The sequence below is a fragment of the Prionailurus bengalensis genome, chromosome B4 (genome assembly GCF_016509475.1).
Source record: "Prionailurus bengalensis isolate Pbe53 chromosome B4, Fcat_Pben_1.1_paternal_pri, whole genome shotgun sequence".
Lineage (NCBI taxonomy): Eukaryota > Metazoa > Chordata > Mammalia > Carnivora > Felidae > Prionailurus > Prionailurus bengalensis.
The window spans coordinates 137,042,795-137,057,746 of NC_057358.1; the positions used below are offsets into that span (position 1 = coordinate 137,042,795).

Here is a 14,952-nt window from a genome sequence, read left to right on the forward strand (position 1 = left end):
AGAACGAGAAGCGCGCAGACTGTCATAAGGTGGCTGGGCCGGGGTGCCTGGAGTGCGGTCCTGCGCCCCACCTGGGAGCCGGCTAGAAACACGGGACCTCGGAACCTGCACCTTCACACCGGCTTTTCGGGGGATTCTGACACCCGCTCACGCAGGAGAACCACTGGGCTGGTCAGAGGTCAGGAGACGGTTTCTGGAAAGGGCCTAAGGCACCTGTCCTCTGAGCCGCTTGGTCTTCATTGTAACGACTCAGCCCGGCCATCGTCGCCCCGTACCCCATCCCGAGCACGTGGGTGAGGCTGTGTTCCAATGAAACTTTATTAATAAAACCAGGCGGCCCGGGGCCGCTGAGCCCCTGCGTCACAGCCTCGATACCCACCAGCCTCCGGGGCACCTCCCGGGAGCTGGCTGGAGACACGGGCCCCTGGGCCGCCCCGCCTGCCAACCGGGCCTGGCACCTGCAAGTTCGAGAGGCCCTGGGCCGCAGCACACGCTGGGGAGCAGGCAGCGGCCTCTCCAGGCGGCCCCCGGGCCCTGCCGCTTGCTTGCTTGCTTCCTTCCTTCCTTCAGGGTCTGATGAGCAGGGACTGGCGGGGGGGGGGGGGGGGGGGGGGGGGGGGGGGGGAGCTGGGGGAGGGGCCGCCAAGCGGGTTCTAACAAACCTCAGCACCGACTCGCGGCTAATCTACAGCAGCTGCTGTTGCAACCAGAGACTTGTCAGCTGTGATTAAGCGAAGTTGCCTTCAGGCCAATCAAGTTCAAAATTATGCAAATAGGACCATAAAGGAGACCACAGGGAGGGTGCGTGCGCGCTGGCTCCCTCACTCGACCTGGCGCTCTGAACCCCAACCCCCCCCACCACCGCTGGTCTGGGGTGGGGGGGGGCCCCGCCCGAGTCACCCCTGGACCCGCTCCGCTTCTGGGGGTTAACGAGCCAGCCGCCCACGCTCCGCATAGTTGGCACCGAAGCCGCCTGAGCGGGAGGTGAGCCAGCAGCCGGCAGGAGCCCAGCCAGGCCCTGACGCCCCTCGGAAGAGCATCTCTGCCACCCCCGCTTGGCCGGTCTGGCCCCACGGGAGCCGATTCTGGCCTCACCGGGGGCCCTCCACACCTAAGAGGGCTCCCTGGTGGTGGCGTCCTGACAGCCGACAGCCGGGGGAAACAGGACACTCCCAAAGGTGGCAGGAAGCGGCACCCAGCCATCTTCCCCGAGCGCTTACGAAACGCTGCTCACCCCTGCGACCCAGACCTGGACAGCCTCCTCCGGCTCATCTCCATTCGCAGGGCCCCTGGCACCCCCCACGTGCGCCCCGCAGCCATCCCCAGCCCCGTGGTCCCCCCTCCCCTGGGCTTTGCGGCCTCCCTCTGCCAGCCCCTCCCAAGACGGACCTCCCAGGAGGAGTGAGGGGTCGGCCACCAGACCCCCGTGAGGGGTGGAAGGCACAGGGGTTCCGCGACAGAGGGAAGGCCCTCCCGCCCCTTTCAGACACACTCCCCGAGTCCCCATCCTGTCCAGGGGAACAGCAGTATCACATCGTCTTAGGTGACCTGGAGAGAAGCCAGCTCTCAGGCCTGAGGTCACCATGGTTGGCTCTGTCAGGGGTGGGGTCAAGAGCGGGCTTCTGGAATCGCAGGGAACTGCTCTGAGCCCCCCCCCCCCCCCAGGGAAGACCAGTGCCTCAGGCCTACACAGCCCTCCCCCTGGCCCTGGAGGCCCATCCAGGTTCACCCCGGCAGCGACAGGGCAGAGTCTGGCCCCCGGAGGGCGAACCTCCTTCACACAGGGCCTCCACGGGCTGAACCCTGCCCAGCAAGGCCAGCTCCCTGCTTTTCAAGACGGAACATTGCTCATAACGGCGAGAAACTCACTCAGTTTTTTAGCCTAGGTTGACATCGAGGTAAACAGTGTTATGGAGGTCTAATTAGCGTGCCGCTTGGGGGAGCGTGGGCTCAAAGATTTCTGGGGAACGGAGAGGTCCCATCCAAGAGCGTTCATGAAAGAGCTCCTCCAGCAGGAAGCCCGGCCAGGGCTGGGCCGGGGAGGGCAGAATTCCACGAGGCGGCAGGTGCCGGGCCCGAGCCTGGCAGAGGGTGGCCAGAGAGAGGACAGGGGTGCGGGCTGGCCTGAGGGAGGGCGCACGGCTGCCCTGGGACCCCTTAGCCTGTCTGCGCCTCCCCCTTCCCTGCGAAGGCGAGTGCTAATCCCGGCTCCCGGGGGTGGGGTGAGGATTAAATGAGATGGTATACGGGAACCCAGGACCGTGCCGGGTGGTCAGTCGGTGGCCAGGAAACAGGGCTCCCCTTCTCTGCCCATCCTTCGTGGAGGTTTGCTTAAAGCAGTTACGTGTTCTCCTAGGTGAGGTGGTCGCACGTGACCCTGAGAAGCGCTCCAAGGGGGATGATTAGCCTCAGGTGGACACGAGAGGCCTCCCAGGGGCTGTCATTTCGGGGGGGGGGGTGTCACATAGCTTATTAGAAGCAGACCTGGGACTGGTACCCAGGTTTCTAGATTCTTGGCCCAGGGCTCCCTCCACAGTGTCCAACTGGCCACACCTGCCACAATGCACCCATCTCCGGCACGGTGGAGGGAGGGGGCGTCTACACTTGGGGCTCACACGGCTGTCTGTGCCGCAGCATCCCCTCCCCGCGCCCCACGGTCAGTCGGGGGGCCCCTCCTTGGACAAGAGCCCAGGGGATCCAGGCTGTGGAGGCAGAACCCAAGCAAGAGTTAGCCTGTATGTAACCACTGGCCTTCCGTACAGCGGAAACGGGAGAAAGAGACTATTTCTTGAGCACCTACTACGTCTCCAGCCTTCGGACAGCATTTGACAAAGGCCGCCTCCTTTAATCTTCAAAAAGGAGGCGGGGCTTCTGCTCCCGGTTTGCAGATGAGAAAACTGAGATGTTGTGTCACCTGCCCAAGGTCACGGCCGGCTGGCCCGCTGAGCTGCTGGCATCCAGCCGGTCTGGTTTCCAAGTCAAGGTTCTTTCTGGGCCTCTGGCTGTTGGCCTTGGGCAATGGGGAGGAAGGGGAGGGGAGGGAGGGAGCTGCCGCTTTCCTGAAATGAAACCGCAGAGAAATTCCCCTCTTCCGAGGCCTGGGGGAAAGCAGAGGAGAGACCATTTTTGGAATCAGCTGGTCCCATTTCCCACCGGATGCTGGAGACCCGGCCCTCCGCCCACACTCAGGACTTCCCGGCAGATCTGGCCCCTGACTGAACTCCTTCATCCACAGAACTCAGCTCACCACGGCCCCCGGGGGAACATTCTCCTGGGGGACAATCAGACTGGGAAGCTGGGAGAATCTGTGCTCCCGGCCCTCCCCTCTGTGCGGCTCTGGCCTCACACTGAACAGGCTACTTTTTTTTACGTTTGTTTCTTTTTGAGAGAGACAGAGTGTGAGCGGGGGAGGGGCAGAGAGAGAGGGACACAGAATCTGACACAGGCTCCAGGCTCTGAGCTGTCAGCACAGAGCCCGACGCGGGGCTCGAACTCACGGACGGCGAGATCATGCCCTGAGCCGAAGTCGGCCACTTAACCGACAGAGCCACCCAGGCGCCCCGGAACAAGCCTCTTTTAAAACAGTCAGCATTTGGCTCAAGCTATGAAAAATGAATCCACGTTTGGTGTGTAAGGGGGTGTAGGCTAGGCCACGCCTGGGAAAGGAAGGGGTGGTGGGTGGGAGGCCCCCTGGGTGTCCCGGACCTAGCTCCTGGCCTCAGGGATGGGGGGATGGGGAACATCCAGGTACTGGGGAGACAGATCTGGTTCCAGTGCCCTCACCTCCGCTACTAGACGTGGGACCGTGAGCAGGTCGCTCCATTCAAACCCCCAGTTTCGTTCCTGCCTCCCTCCCGTCCATCTCGCGGGCAGGAAACTTTCAGTGAGCACCTAGTAGGCGCCACTTCTCACTCCAGCCCTGAGGATGCAGAACTGAACTAGACAGACACCTGTCCTTGGCACATGGATGCCTCCGTCTGGAGCGGAGAGGGGGGCTCCGCATGCCTCCCCACCTGGGGTCTGGCACAGGAGGGGGCGAGCTCAGGGTGCCCACCTTGGCGACGCCCACGCCTGAGGCCCCTGCGGACTGACGGCCCCCCGGTGGAGGCCGGGGCTAGGGCCGGTGCCCCTCTGAGACCCTGGTTGCCCAGCCCTGCACTGGGCACGGAGCGGAAGGCGGCAGGCGGTGGGGGGACAGGCGGCGAGGAGGCAAGAGGCCCCGGCCCCGGCCTCGGACAGTCCACAAATAAACTGCTCATCCCCCTTCCCAACTGAGAGAGACAGAAAATAGCTTTCACACTATATTTTCTGTTTTTTTTTTCCCACTTCACTGCTTCTAAATCGATCCAGAACAGATTGTCCAATTGTTTGAATTTCAGGAGAAAAGTCTCCTAATCTTTCCTCGGTCCTGCCCAGAATTCTGCCGCGCCCTAGCCCTCTCCTGGTGATCTGGCTGGAGGCGGGGGCTCTCCCGGGGCTGGGGGGGGGGGGGGGGTCTGTGCTCTCTGGTGGCGCTCATGCCCAGGACTCCCCGGAAACGTCCTGTCCCCGGAAGAGAAGGCTTTGCTCCTCCAGGAAGGACCGGACTCGAGGGGCTCTGCAGGCAGTGGGGCCACTCGGGAGCCCGAAAGCCTGGGTAGAGCTGGAAGCCGTCACCCGCCTTCCTCTCCCCTGCCGGTCAGGAAAAGTACCCTGGGTGCTGGGCTGAGCCACAACCTAAGCAACCGTGAAGGGCCGGCATTATCCCTGTTGAGCCAGCAGCAGGGCAAAACACTCCTTAAGTTGCCAGAGTCAGGCCACTGCCTTGGAGGCCAGGCCACTGCCGAATGCTACTGCCTTTCCACCAATGCCACGGTCAGCCACGCCCAGGCGCGGAAAGCTTGCAAACTCCTTTTCCTGGGCTCCATATGCGTCGTCCCTTCTGCCTCGATGTCCCTCTACCCCTTGCCCCTTGACCCGGTCATCCCATACTCTGCCTCCTGGGATGCCACCTCCTCCGGGAAGACCTCCTTGCTGCTCCGCCCCCTTTCTCCAGGCAGCATGCTCCTCCAACCGCTGTCCTCACCGACACTTGCTCAGTCCCTCATGCAGGACCCCGACCCGGGGCGGAACAGGCAACGGTGCCCAGATGGCGAGCTCCAGGCACAGCTTCCGGAGTGAATAACCGGGCAACGTGCACCTGAACAAACGGCTTGCGCGCTCCTGTCTGACACCCGGCCCCTTCCAAGGAGGCCACAGATGACAGTGCAAACCAGGTTCTGGATAGTAAAGGTGCCATTGCCCTTGACCTCGAGGTCCAGATGATGCTGGGCAAAGCCAATGCAGCCCCTCCCAGACCTCACCTCCTCCCCAGGATCTCGCTACCCTGCATCTGTCCCCCTAAAGAGAAGGAGCTGGGTGATGGTGACAGACCAGTGGAAACACGTGAAGGGCTTGTTTCCGGAACACTCTGCCTGGCCCCTCAGGGCCCCCACCTGCGTGGGATGCAACCCTCCCAACCCCGGGACGGGCAGGCCTGGCTCAGGCGGGCTCTGCCCTCCCGCCTGCCCCTTCCCCGACCCCGTGCTTCGGGCCTCCTGGGGAGGGACTCGGGCGGCTCACAGGCTGGTGCTCCAGATCTCTGCCTGCAACGTGCCACCCTGTTGCAAAGCCTCCCGTGCAACCTGTCCCCCACCGTATGGAGTCCAAACACCTCCTCCGACTTCCCGCGCAGCTTCCCAGATTACAAACTACGCTCAGACACGCTGCCTCTGTGCATCGCCACCCCCCCCCCCAACCAGAGGAAGTGAGCGCCCCTCCCGAATCACGCAGGACGAGACAGAGGTTCAGAGGCGCGCCCGACGGGAGGCGGCCACGGTCGGAACTCGACTCCGTCCGGCTCAGAACCAAACTGCCGGGGGCACCAAGCGGCCCGGGCCCCCGGACTTGGGCCACCACCCCTGGTCCCGTGGAACGGGGACAACAGACGTTTGCCCGGGAGATGGCTACAAAGCCCGTTCTATCTCATGGCTCGCGGCCCTCAAGAGGAAGCCCCCTCCCCACTGCCCTGATCCTTGGCCTGTGATGCTTCCTGAGAGCTGTCGTTCCTTCCTCCCTCTGTCCGTCCGTCCCTCCACCCATCCACCCACTCACCCGTCCATCCCCCTGCCGGCCCGCCCCTCCACCTTGTCCGTCCTGTCCGGGCACACCTGGGCTAGGAGCTGTGTACACAGCTAAATCGGGAGAGACGTGGTCTCCATCCTTCGAGGACGGAGAGAAACTCCACTGCTCTGTGCCTCCTGGATGCTTCGGTTATTAAACACGACAGTGGTGACAATGACGGTACTATCTCCTGAGCACTTACTAGGGGTCAGGCTCAACGCCAAGCACGCCTCTTGCATTTATTCACTTAACTCTCGAAAGAACCTTGTGAGGTGGCCGCTGTCCCCATTTTCTAGATGAGGGCGCTGAGGCCCAGAGAGGTGACGTAACTGGGGTTTGAGCCCCGACGGTCCCTCCAGAGTTCTGGGGCCGTAAACAATGGTTGTCACTGTAACTGGCCCAGGAGCCCACAGTGTCAGGATTCTTACCTGGAACCCTCAAAAGCACCCCTGTAACTTCTCACTACCAACGTTATCCACCTTCTTAGGCAAAGGAGGAAACTGAGGCCAGGAGTGAAACAAGCAGCCGGGCCTGGGGCTGGGCTGTGAACGCAGGAGGGGGGACCGGGGCTGGCCCCCGTGCTGCCGGGCTCTGTGGTCTAACGGCTCCCTCGATACGTTCGTTCATGCAGTCAACAACCACCGCCACGGAGTTCCCCGCTCTGGAGGGACGATCAGGTGCGGTCCCTGCCTGGCTGCTTCAGGAAGGGCCGGAGCGATACAAACAGCAACAGTGACCTTCCCGCTCGTTGAGATAAAGCGAGAAAGCAGAGAGCTGGCGGGCTCGTGAGCGCACGCTCCATGCACACGAAGCACCTTCTGCAAATCCTATCTGGTTCTCACCGTAACCCGTTTCGCAGGTGAGGAAACAGAGGCCCAGGGGCCACGGCACTCGCCCCGGGTCACAGAGTTCGGAACAAGCAGAGGGGAAACTTGTCCAGGGTGGAGGGTCTGTGCCAGGAGCCTCCCCCCAGCTCTGCCCGTTGCCCTGACAACGGGCCTCAGCTCCGAGGCTGGGCCCACTCCCCAGAGGACTTGGGGTCCCAGGGACTCGATTCCAGGAAGCCGGCCCCAGACGATGCCACATTCCCGCCCTGCTCCCTGAAAAAGTGAGACAACAAAGACCTCGGGAACCAGCTGGACCCCCGCTGAGCTGAAGGCCGGGCCTCTGGGGCTCAGTGGTGATGCCAGGCTTCCTGCAAATGGGCAAAGGGGGGCCCTCCCCCATTTTCTGGAGGTGGAGACTGAGGCTCGGAGCCCGCAGATCTTGCCAGGACCCACGTCCTGAAGCCCAGCCTGAACTACAGCCCAGGAGGAGCAGGGCTCAGAGGGAAAGAGAGGAAACTTTCTAGACTTTGGGATTAGTGTCTGTGGTTCCCATTGAATTTTTAGAAGTTCCGTACAGCAGCTTATATTTGTTCCTCTACCCCCTCCCCCCAGCCCGAGCCCACGGGATCCAGAACCTTGAGTTTCAGAGCCCTGTCTGCCTATGACCCAGGACGCCTCTATTCCCCTCTGGGCTCTGTTCTCCTTAGGGAAAGGGAGACCCAGAAGTTGGCCTTGGGGTTTCCTGCGGCTGCTGGAAGATAACGGATATGAAAGGGCTTCGTAATAAAGGAACCTGCAAATGTTAAAATCGGAAGATGCCACTGGAAGCCCAAGCCAATGTGAGACCCGCTTCGGGATCTTCCTCAGGCTCCTCCTCTGTCCTGAAATGCCCCCTGCCCTTCCTCTGCCTGGCACACTCCTACTCACCCTTCAAGACCCAAGCCAAAAGACACCTCCTCCAGGGAGCCCTCCCTGCCCCATCAGGCAGGGTGGGTGGGACCTTGCAGATGCCTGCTTTATTCTATTCTGCCCCCCCCCCCCCCCCCCCGCCGCCCCTGCCCCAACCACAAACACACTGCAAAACCCACCCGGGCAGGGTCCTGGTCTGATCGTCTCTTGCCTCCTGGGCCTGGCACCGTGTCTGGACACAGGGTAGGTGCCCCGGAAATGTGGAAAGAAAGCAAAAGCTAAAGGCATTTTCTGTTCGTCTACAAATCCAGCTGCACACCCAAGATTCTCCCCGCAGAGGAAAAAGGAGCCCGAAGTGAAAGCAAATCACCATCGTTTCCTTAACCAGCTCAGGGAGCCGCGGAGGAAATTCTCACACTGGATTATGGGAGGGATTTTGCCTTTATTTTTAATTTGTGCCAATATCTAAGAAAGCGGCACTTTATTCTGAGCCCATCATGCACCGAGGAGCTTCGAATCTGCCGCAGGAGGCAAACTTTCCCGGCCCAATTTCCCGATGCACGGCTCTTCTCGGAGGCTTGCTTGCCAGCGAGGAATAATCAGATTATGTAGCTGGGTTTTAAAAGATCACGGTTTGTCTCATTTTCCAGGGAAGTGTGAACTAAAAAAAAAAAAAAAAAAAAAAAATTTTTTTTCCCTCCCGGGGCTCTGTTAAGAGCTTCCAGAACTTAATTCAGTGTTAAATGGGTGTAATTTGGGAAACTCATGCATTATTTCTTAATTTCTCGAGGCGAGCCTGCACACATCTGCTGAGGTACGTGTGCGTGCGGACAGATGGGCGGTAATCGGGAGTGCACGCCCCGGTCGGGGGAGGGGAGGGGGCAGGCGGTCAAAAACACGCGAAGTAAACGCTCCATTCATGGTTGACGTCTAGAAATCTGGGATGGGAGGCATTAGCATTGCATCTCGGCTCCTGCTTTTCCGCCTGCATGGCGGGGGGCGGGGGTCTGAAGCCTTTTACTGGAGTGAAATTCACCATCTAAGGGTGGAGGGGGGGGGGTCTGAAGCCTTTTTCTGGAGTGAAATTCACCATCTAAGGGTGGAGGGGGGGGTCTGAAGCCTTTTATTCAAGGGAGTGAAATTCACCATCTAAGGGTGTGTGCAGCCCCCTCCAGGTCCCCCCCATCCCAGGCAGCCTCGGGGCATCCCAGGCAGGGTGGGGGGAGCCTCTGAAAAACGCCTACCAAGTCTCCATCTTATCCCTGAACACCCCCGGCCTTCTAGGATGCTCGTTCACCGTGACCTTGAGCCTGTCACAGGCCAGCTCGGGCCTCAGTGTCCCCATCTGTATCTGGATAGGCAGACACGTTTCCAGGTCCCTCTCGGGACCCACAGCAGCAGCCTCTGGGACTTCCCTCTAACTGAGCACATATGCCGGGGTCCCCATCTTTGTCTGACCCCCCAACTTCAGGCTATGGAGAGTGGGGGCTTCCACACCCAAGACCCCCCGCCAACCCTCGTGTCCCGCATCGCTGAATGGGAAGACAGGCTCACCGGGTGAGTGAGTCACCAGTGAGTGGCCAAGTCAGGAGGACCAGAGAAGGCTCTCCAGAAAATTTCTGACCTGGCCACGGCCAAGGGGAAAAGGAGGGAGGGGCTTGTCACAGGTGGGCCTAGCTCATACGGGAGGGGGGTACATTAACAGGGCCTGGGGTGTCAAGACAGCCACAGTCCCAGCCGGCGAAAGATCTGTTTAGACGCTCAGTCATCAAACAATCTGAGCCCTGGTTCATCTCTGGCAGGGACTCCCTGGGGACAGGTCTGAGGCCTTGGGATCTCCTCCATTTCCCCGGGGGGGGGGGGGGGGCGGTCACACATAGACAAGGGGTCAAGGAATGTGCGTGCTGGAGGCAGGGAGTCAGGAAGGAAAAAGAGAGGCGGAGAGAGAAAAGGAGGAAACGGCTCGGTGCAGGGTGAGCCCAAACAGGGCTGGGAGCACCTGCTGTCCCCAGGAGGGCGCAGCCCAGGCCTCTGGTCACCCTCCTCGCTTTCGCTGGCTCCAGATGTTCAGGACACCACCCTACAGAAGAGCGTGTAGGAAACAAGGCCCTCCTGTTCTTAGAGGTCGACTGCTGTTTTGGTGAATTCTAGAAAGGGCCGCTGGGCTGGGAAAAGGCACGTCTTGAGGGAGCTGGGGCCGGGGCTCTCAGTTCATCCTAGGATCAGTGCGGATCTGCTGTGTGACTCAGCTGGGGAGACGCAAGCCAGCAGAGGCTGGGTTAATAGAGGCAGAGCATTCCCAAGAAGGGAGGTGATACCTATCACTGGAGCGTGAGACGGGCCGCTCTCTGGACCAGTCCAGAGCAGAGCAAACAGAAGGAGGTGAGACCCCAGAGACCCGCACGGCATCTGGGGAGCCGCAGGACAGCCACGAGACAGGAGCTGGGCTCCGGGCAGCGCAGTGTCGTGGTTAGGAGCGTGATCCCGGCGGGGTCACCCGTCACTGCTGTTCTGTCGTATGACAGCATCCATAATCGCCGGGGCCGGTGCTTGCTCAGAACAGCACCCGGCGCCTAGTAGGCTTCCTGGCTTTTGCTACCAAATGCTGTCCTGCTGTGGGGAGGTGCCACCTTGTGCCCCCGTCACCGAAGCCGCGGATCGTAGGCAGGCAGCTGAAGCGGCCAGGTCTGGTGTCCCCGGCTCCCTCCCTCTCCCAGAAGCCAAGGGCCGGCGACCGAGGCACTGCTCTCCCGCAGCGTGGCCGGAAGCGGGAGGGCTGTCGAGGGTCTGGCCGATTGATTGTCCCAGAGGGCTGGACACCAGACCCGTCTCATCTTCCCCACCTGCCCTTCCCTCTGCCCGCCCCGACCTTGGGCGCCCCTCCTCGCTGCCCCACCCCTGCTTCTGAACCCTCGCCCGGGCCGGGGCTGGGGGGCGTCCAGCTCCCCGGCGCCAGGCCTGCTCGGGCTGCACCATCTGCCAAGCGTCTCTCTAGTCCTGCAGCATCCCCCCCCCCCCTCCCCCTGCCTGATCTGCATCTTCAACCCGTAGAGGGTCTCTGCCCAGAACACCTTCTGCTCCTCCCGTCTGGCTGATTCGGGCCTGCCTTCTGGAAGGCTCCCCGCCCCCCTGCACCCCTCCTCGGGCCACCCCCTCCCCCGGGGGGTAGATCCTCCCCACCTGCGCCCCCGCACCTCGGCTTCCCCCAGGCAGGGCTCCAACCCCACTGGCTCGTCGTCCGGGGGCTGTTTCCTCAAAAGCTGCCAAGGGCAGAGGTGGGGGGGGGGCTTGTTGGGTTGTGTGCGTGAAGTGAAGGAATGAATGGACGGATGGAGAGCAGGTCCGGGGAGTGGCTCTTGGCATCTCCCTGGGGCAGGCCCCCCCTCCCCTCCTTCTCCCCCCTCTCCCCCTGCAGAAGTCTGAGCAGCCCTGGCCGTGCCCCCACCCGGGAGAGGGGGTGTGGGGCACACGCACACCGCAGATGATGCTGGCACACGCGCACACACACACGCACAGCTCCAAGCCAGACTGCTTCTCCTGACCTCCCCGCAAGCCCAGTACCTTCCAGACGCCTGACATGGAGGAACTCGGCGTGACAGCCACGTTAAAGAACCTGGCAGGACCCCCAACCTGGGGCTTTCACCTTGAGCCCCGAGGTACAGGGGCCACCTGGCTACAGGGAACTTTCTGGCCACCTCTTGCCCTGCACTCACCCCCCACTCAGGACAGGCAAACAGCCTCCCTGGAGGAATGGATTCTCTGCAGGGAGGTGTCCTGCCCCGAGCAGTCACAGATTCAGGGTTGGGGGGGACCCTCTGATTCTGGACAACCGTGACCAGCGTGGGGACTGGCCTGAGCTGGCCCCAGGGGCCCCGGGGTTATTCTGATTCTGGTTTTGAAAGCCATTTCCAACCATTTCCCGAAGACTCTGCCCGTCGGTGAAAATGTCCCAACGTCCCGCTGGCCCACATGCTTCCTGGTCACATTCAGACCATCGGACAGGTGAAGAAAGCAGGGCTGACGGAGGAATCCCCCTCGGCCTGGCTCTGAGTGGGGCCTAACTTGCTGGCTCAACAGTCTTTCCATCAAGGCCCAGAATGAGATTCACAGGACACCAGTGACCGAAGATATCTTAGACACACCGGGGTCAGGGTCCTCGATCTACAGACTAGGGCACTGAGGCCCAGAGAGGGGCAGCTAGCTGCCTGGGGTCACACAGCCAACAGCACCCGATCAGAACTTCCAGGGCCTTCTCGGCGCGACCTCACAGAGGTGGCATTGGCCGCGAAGCCACTTTACAGATGGGGAAACAGAGGCTCTGAGGGGTCAAGCACCTTGCTCAAGGTCACCCAGCCAGGGAAGCCAGGGCCAGATAGAGGCCACCCGCTGTGATTCCTGGCGAAAGGCACTCTCTGCTCCTCCCATCCAGGTCCCGGGTTCCTTGGGCAGGAGCCGTCACTAAGCCAAGGGATCAGAGAGGCCGAGAGGCAGAGTAGACACAAAGAGGCATGCAGACACATTCCCACGGCAGATTATGTAACTCCCCTTCCCTGGCCCCATCGCCCCAGGGGTGCGGCCCTGAACCCGCGGCGCGCACACCGACCCACCGGCCCGGGCCCACCAGCCGACGCCGGCTCTCTCCAAAGAGAGGACAGTTGGAGGCGCCAGGACGCGCTGGCATGTCTTCCTCCTTTCTTTTTTCCTCCGCCGGGCTAACCAATACTAATACTAATAATGATAACAATAATTAGAATAAATATAACCTGAAGACGCTTGGGGTCTCGTTACCATGGCAACCGCTGGCGTTAATGAGCTGCCGAGGCCGCCGCCGGGCCACCCCGCCCCGGGCGCGGGATCAATATTGATTCGGCCCCGAGAAGCGGCGGCGGCGGCTCCACTGGGGCCACGCGGCAGGCGGGGAGCCCGGGGCGCGCTCTTGGAGGGGTCTTCCCGGTGGCCCGCGCCGCCCGGCTGGGGCCCCCGGAACCGGCCGGGGCCCCAGCGTGCCTCCGGAACTCTGTCCGGCGCGCACGGGGCTCCCGGCTCGCTGCGCTCCCGGACTCGGTCCTCGGACGCCGGTCCCCACCTCGGACGCGCGTTCCGGTCCCAACTGCCGCGTACCGGCACGACGCGCTCCGGACCGCTCCTCGGAGCCGGGGCCGGGTCCTCTGCAAAGGCTCGGCGACCCCGACCTTGAGCGGCCCCGGCGCGGACCCCAACGCCGGGGCGCCGGCGACCCCACACGGCTCCCGCCCCCGGACTCTCCGCCGGGCGGCCCCGGCCCCTTTTCCAAAGCGCGCCGGACCCCCCCCCTTCCCCCCGAGCCACCGAACGCTCCTCTCCCAGCGCGCCCACCCCTCCCCGGCCCCGGCGCCCGCACCCCCTTTCTCCCGGGGAGCCCGGGCGCCGAAGACCCCGCCCCCCCCACGCGCCCGAACCCTCCCCCGCCAGGAGCCCCGCCCCCGGCCCCCCTCCGCGAGGCGCTCGGACCCCCGCCCGGCGCGCCCCTCCCCCGCCCGGCCCGCCCGCCCGGGGCGCCGCTCACCTCGTGCCCGCCGCCCGCTCGCTCCTCGCTCCGCCGCCGGGAGCCGGCGCCCCGCGGGGCTGAGCCGCCTGCCGAGGGCGCGGGGCCGCCCACGCCCCCCGCCGCCACGGCCGCCGCCGCAACAGTTGTCCCGGCCCCGGGCGGGGGCCGCGGGGACCGGGGGGCTGGGGCGGGGGGGGTGGGGGGAGGCTCCGAGGCGCGCGGGGCGCCGGGGCTCGGGCCGGGACTCCGGCTGGCGCTCCGGCCGCCCGCCGCCTGCCCCGCCGGCTCCCGCGGCTACTGGGCGGCCCGCGCCGGCCCCGCGCCCCGCGCCGCGCCCGCCGCCGCCGCCGCCGCCGCCGCCGCCGCCGCCGCCGCGCTCATGCTCGCCGGCCCCGCGCCCGCCGCCGCCACTTCACTCTTTGCCGCTCGCCGCTCGCGCCGCGCCCTCTGCTGCCCCCTGTCCGCGCTCGCGGCTCCCCGCCGGCCGGCCCTCTCCCCGCGCCGCGCTCCCCCTCTCCCCGCGCCGGCGTGCGCCCCGCCCGCCCCGCGCCGCTCGCTCTTTCTCTCGCTCTCCCGCTTTCTCGCCCTCTTTCTTCCTCCCTCCCGCTCTCCCCTCCCCCCTCCCTCCCTTCCTCCCTCTCGCTCTCCTCCTCCTCCTCCTCCTCTCGGTTTCTTTCCCAGTCTCCTTCTCCCTTCCCTGGGCGGCTCGCTCCTTCTTCCATCCCTCTTTCTCTCCTTCTTCCTTCCTCCCTTGCCACTTTTTCCCTCCCCCTTTTCCTCCGCGCTCCCTCCTTCCTTTTCCCTCTGCTTCTCTCCCACCGGGGGCTCGGATTCCCGTCTTCCCAGCCCCCCCCCCCACACTCCCCGGCCGCCTTCCAGGTGCGCCCGGTCCCTTCTGCCCCGAGGACCCAGTCCTGGCGGCCTTCCTGCCACAGGAGCACCCCCCCTCCCTGCCCCTCCAGGGCCGGCCTTGTCTCCCCAGACCCTTCTCCGTCCAGGGAGACATTCCTTCTGGCCAGGCCCTCCCTGCACCAGGTGGTCAAGGGCAGGGTCGGGCTCGGGGAGGAAGTCGTTCACATCAGACAAGATGCTCAGTTCGGTTTCCAGCGGGGAAAAGACCGACTTCTCTGAACCCTTGACCTCCGCTGGGGCTCCCCTCTCCTGTGCCGGGTCCTCCTCTCTACCCATCCTCCCCAACAGCCCCTGTTTCCTATCGGCCCCCCATTTCGCCCTTCACCTGCAGGACGCGGCTGTGCTGTGTGGTGGCCTTGAGCCAGGGAGCCAACTCAGTAAGCTGTTTCCCCACCTTCTGTGCGGGGCCCAGTGACCTCCAGTGGTAGGGACCGTGGGGGGACATTACAGGGCCCCCACAGGAGGAGTGGTGATGAGGACGGCTATCAGCTGCTCATCTGGGGAGGGAGAGTAAGCCTGAGAGCCGTGGAGGGCAAGTCAGTGCCCCCCGCCCAGTGCAAACTCCCCGGGTCTCTCCCACCTTTGGATCTTCACGTTTATAGATGACTGAACTTCACCAGAAACTAGGCTGAGCCC

The 14,952-nt window shown here is 63.6% G+C and overlaps 1 protein-coding gene across 1 annotated transcript in view; it reads right to left on the bottom strand.

Moving 5' to 3' along the window:
- The window catches only part of SHISAL1 (shisa like 1), a 72,069-nt gene extending 58,394 nt beyond the window's left edge, over positions 1-13,675 (bottom strand). The window contains exon 1 of the mRNA XM_043562860.1: positions 13,423-13,675. The gene's annotated coding sequence lies outside the window, so the exon portion shown is untranslated. The remainder of the gene's footprint in view (positions 1-13,422) is intronic.
- Positions 13,676-14,952: the final 1,277 nt, after the last annotated feature.